We start from the raw sequence: 5,000 nt of genomic DNA on the forward strand, positions 1-5,000 counted from the left end.
CAACCTTTCCTGCCAACCCTCTCCACTCAAGAGCTCCGGGATATTCAAATCAGTCATGGTGAATTAATTGCCCACAAGTAAATATCAAAAAATATATCTAAAAACAAACCAATACACTGAACACCAATAACCACACAAATATCCTACCACGGTCACAAAAAAAAAATTATAAACACCAGTCAACACATAAATATAGGAAAGAAGGTATTACTATGTTGCAAGCACCCCAAGAATCCACTCTATACACTCAAGTGACTACAAAATCCGATAAATCCTGTCACGGTCGCCAAATGTTATGGGCCACACCCATCAAACACACAAAAGTCTCTTAAACACAAATGAAGTCACTAACGACCATGTCCACAATAGGTGGAATGGCCGCAACAGAGTGTACAGAGATGGAATCAAGGAGGATATAAAAAGCTGAAAATAAAACTTTAATATTCATTACAAACCTTTTAGAAGGAAATTACCACTGAGCCTCTTACAAAATACATTAAATAAACCAAATCCAAACACACATTGAAAACATAGAATAACCAACACTCTTACACCAAATTATGACAGACTATACAATTACACTTTAAAGAGAGGACCCCGAAAGTAATAGAATGTCGAAAAGTCAGAATAACCTAACTTATTTTACACACTAAATGATTAACAAAAAATAAATTGCTTCCCTTAAGCAAGCTTCAAAACAGTTGTATTGGCAAACAAAGCCTTCAATTCACAGGACGAGGAGATTATTATATAATTTCGACAGGCAATCCATGGACACGGCCATCCGACAGGTAAACATTCACTTTAGCGTCGCGAGACGATCAACGGACACGGAGGTCCAAAAAGACACCACACCTTACCAGTTGGCAGAGAGGTCCCCTTGGCTAAATCACTGAACCAAGGGCGAGGTTAGATAATCTAAAAATCTTCCAAAGGAAGACAACAGCAGAAGCGAAGCAAGGCAGATCTCAATTATCCGACTCAGTCAGTCAAGCACTCCCCTTCTTAAAGGTCCAGAAACGACTGTCTCCTCCTGGACGCTCAGCGCCCAGGTCACCACCCGTGAAAATAAAACAAGCTCATTGTAATTAAAACTAAACAACAAGTCAGAAAAGTCGGGGAGGAGGAAACAGGGTCATTACGTTCCAAAAGAAATAATTACTGCCAAAGTGACTTAATCAAAACAAAAATAATTTACGTTAAATGTAACACATACTAACACCTCCTCACCCAACAAAAAAAAATTTTCCACAAGGAAATTTTTCTGCAGAGTTTCTAATCTTAACTCTTCGAGGTGTACCTTCACCTCATTAGGCACGGACCTTTTAAACTCCTCAACCAAAAACAATTCTTTTAATTTCTCAAAGTCCGTCACCTACTTAGACTTTAACCAATCACCAGCAAATTGTTCTTTAGCCCTGGCGAACTCTGCAAAAGTCTGCCCTCTTTCCTTACGTAAATTACGGAAGCGTTGTCGGTAAGCTTCCGGTACCAACTCGTAAGCCTTCAAAACTATGGCCTTCACAGAATTATAATCTGAGGACAGATCTTCGTCCAAGGAAACGTAAACTCTCTGGACCTTACCTAGCAACTTACTCTGAATAAGAGTAGTCCAATACTCCCTTGGCCACTCCAACCTTGAGGCTATCCTCTCAAAAGAAACAAAAAACTCGGCCACGTTGACTTCCTGAAAATTTGGGACTAACTTGAGAGCTTCAGTCAAATTAATACAAGGCATTGCAGACACATTACGTTGGGAAGAAGAACCCCCATTACTCAATGCTTGCATAGCAAGTTCGTGCTGTCTCTCTCTCTCTCTTTTTCCTCAGCCCTCATCCTTTGGAGATCTATTTCCATTCTTTTCAACTGAATCTGCCTATCTAAAATTTCTAGTGACACCATTTCCTCCCCCTGCTTAGTCTCTGGTTTACCTTCTGCCTTCATCGCCTTAACATTTTCATGAATATTAAGAAGCAACAAGCCCTTCCTAACAGACACGGGATTTTCAATTTCAAAAAATTCTGCTACATCCTCTAAATCAGGCTTATTCAAGTCTGCCAACCTTTCCTGCCACCCCTCTCCACTCAAGAGCTCCGGGATATTCAAATCAGTCATGGTGAATTAATTGCCCACAAGTAAATATCAAAAAATATATCTAAAAACAAACCAATACACTGAACACCAATAACCACACAAATATCCTACCACGGTCACAAAAAAAAAATTATAAACACCAGTCAACACATAAATATAGGAAAGAAGGTATTACTATGTTGCAAGCACCCCAAGAATCCACTCTATACACTCAAGTGACTACAGAATCCGATAAATCCTGTCACGGTCGCCAAATGTTATGGGCCACACCCATCAAACACACAAAAGTCTCTTAAACACAAATGAAGTCACTAATGACCATGTCCACAATAGGTGGAATGGCCGCAACAGAGTGTACAGAGATGGAATCAAGGAGGATATAAAAAGCTGAAAATAAAACTTTAATATTTATTACAAACCTTTTAGAAGGAAATGACCACTGAGCCTCTTACAAAATACATTAAATAAACCAAATCCAAACACACATTGAAAACATAGAATAACCAACACTCTTACACCAAATTAAGACAGGCTATACAATTACACTTTAAAGAGAGGACCCCGTAAGTAATAGAATGTCGAAAAGTCAGAATAACCTAACTTATTTTACACACTAAATGATTAACAAAAAATAAATTGCTTCCCTTAAGCAAGCTTCAAAACAGTTGTATTGGCAAACAAAGCCTTCAATTCACAGGACGAGGAGATTATTATATAATTTCGACAGGCAATCCATGGACACGGCCATCCGACAGGTAAACATTCACTTTAGCGGTGCGAGACGATCAACGGACACGGAGGTCCAAAAAGACACCACATCTTACCAGTTGGCAGAGAGGTCCCCTTGGCTAAATCACTGAACCAAGGGCGAGGTTAGATAATCTAAAAATCTTCCAAAGGAAGACAACAGCAGAAGCGAAGCAAGGCAGATCTCAATTATCCGACTCAGTCAGTCAAGCACTCCCCTTCTTAAAGGTCCAGAAACGACTGTCTCCTCCTGGACGCTCAGCGCCCAGGTCACCACCCGTGAAAATAAAACAAGCTCATTGTAATTAAAACTAAACAACAAGTCAGAAAAGTCGGGGAGGAGGAAACAGGGTCATTACGTTCCAAAAGAAATAATTACTGCCAAAGTGACTTAATCAAAACAAAAATAATTTACGTTAAATGTAACACATACTAACACCTCCTCACCCAACAAAAAAAAATTTTCCACAAAGAAATTTTTCTGCAAAGTTTCTAATCTCAACTCTTCGAGGTGTACCTTCACCTCATTAGGCACGGACCTTTTAAACTCCTCAACCAAAAACAATTCTTTTAATTTCTCAAAGTCCGTCACCTACTTAGACTTTAACCAATCACCAGCAAATTGTTCTTTAGCCCTGGCGAACTCTGTAAAAGTCTGCCCTCTTTCCTTACGTAAATTACGGAAGCGTTGTCGGTAAGCTTCCGGTACCAACTCGTAAGCCTTCAAAACTATGGCCTTCACAGAATTATAATCTGAGGAGAGATCTTCGTCCAAGGAAACGTAAACTCTCTGGACCTTACCTAGCAACTTACTCTGAATAAGAGTAGTCCAATACTCCCTTGGCCACTCCAACCTTGAGGCTATCCTCTCAAAAGAAACAAAAAACTCGACCACGTTGACTTCCTGAAAATTTGGGACTAACTTGAGAGCTTCAGTCAAATTAATACAAGGCATTGCAGACACATTACGTTGGGAAGAAGAAGAACCCCTATTACTCAATGCTTGCATAGCAAGTTCGTGCTGTCTCTCTCTCTCTCTCTTTCCTCAGCCCTCATCCTTTGGAGATCTATTTCCATTCTTTTCAACTGAATCTGCCTATCTAAAATTTCTACTGACACCATTTCCTCCCCCTGCCTAGTCTCTGGTTTACCTTCTGCCTTCATCGCCTTAACATTTTCATAAATATTAAGAAGCAACAAGCCCTTCCTAACAGACATGGGATTTTCAATTTCAAAATATTCTGCTACATCCTCTAAATCAGGCTTATTCAAGTCTGCCAACCTTTCCTGCCACCCCTCTCCACTCAAGAGCTCCGGGATATTCAAATCAGTCATGGTGAATTAATTGCCCACAAGTAAATATCAAAAAATATATCTAAAAACAAACCAATACACTGAACACCAATAACCACACAAATATCCTACCACGGTCACAAAAAAAAAAAAATTATAAACACCAGTCAACACATGAATATAGGAAAGAAGGTATTACTATGTTGCAAGCACCCCAAGAATCCACTCTATACACTCAAGTGACTACAGAATCCGATAAATCCTGTCACGGTCGCCAAATGTTATGGGCCACACCCATCAAACACACAAAAGTCTCTTAAACACAAATGAAGTCACTAACGACCATGTCCACAATAGGTGGAATGGCCGCAACAGAGTGTACAGAGATGGAATCAAGGAGGATATAAAAAGCTGAAAATAAAACTTTAATATTTATTACAAACCTTTTAGAAGGAAATGACCACTGAGCCTCTTACAAAATACATTAAATAAACCAAATCCAAACACACATTGAAAACATAGAATAACCAACACTCTTACACCAAATTATGACAGACTATACAATTACACTTTAAAGAGAGGACCCCGAAAGTAATAGAATGTCGAAAAGTCAGAATAACCTAACTTATTTTACACACTAAATGATTAACAAAAAATAAATTGCTTCCCTTAAGCAAGCTTCAAAACAGTTGTATTGGCAAACACAGCCTTCAATTCACAGGACGAGGAGATTATTATATAATTTCGACAGGCAATCCATGGACATGGCCATCCGACAGGTAAACATTCACTTTAGCGTCGCGAGACGATCAACGGACACGGAGAGAGGTCCCCTTGGCTAAATCACTGAACCAAGGGCGAGGTTG

This window comes from Palaemon carinicauda, chromosome 3, assembly GCF_036898095.1.
Source record: "Palaemon carinicauda isolate YSFRI2023 chromosome 3, ASM3689809v2, whole genome shotgun sequence".
Lineage (NCBI taxonomy): Eukaryota > Metazoa > Arthropoda > Malacostraca > Decapoda > Palaemonidae > Palaemon > Palaemon carinicauda.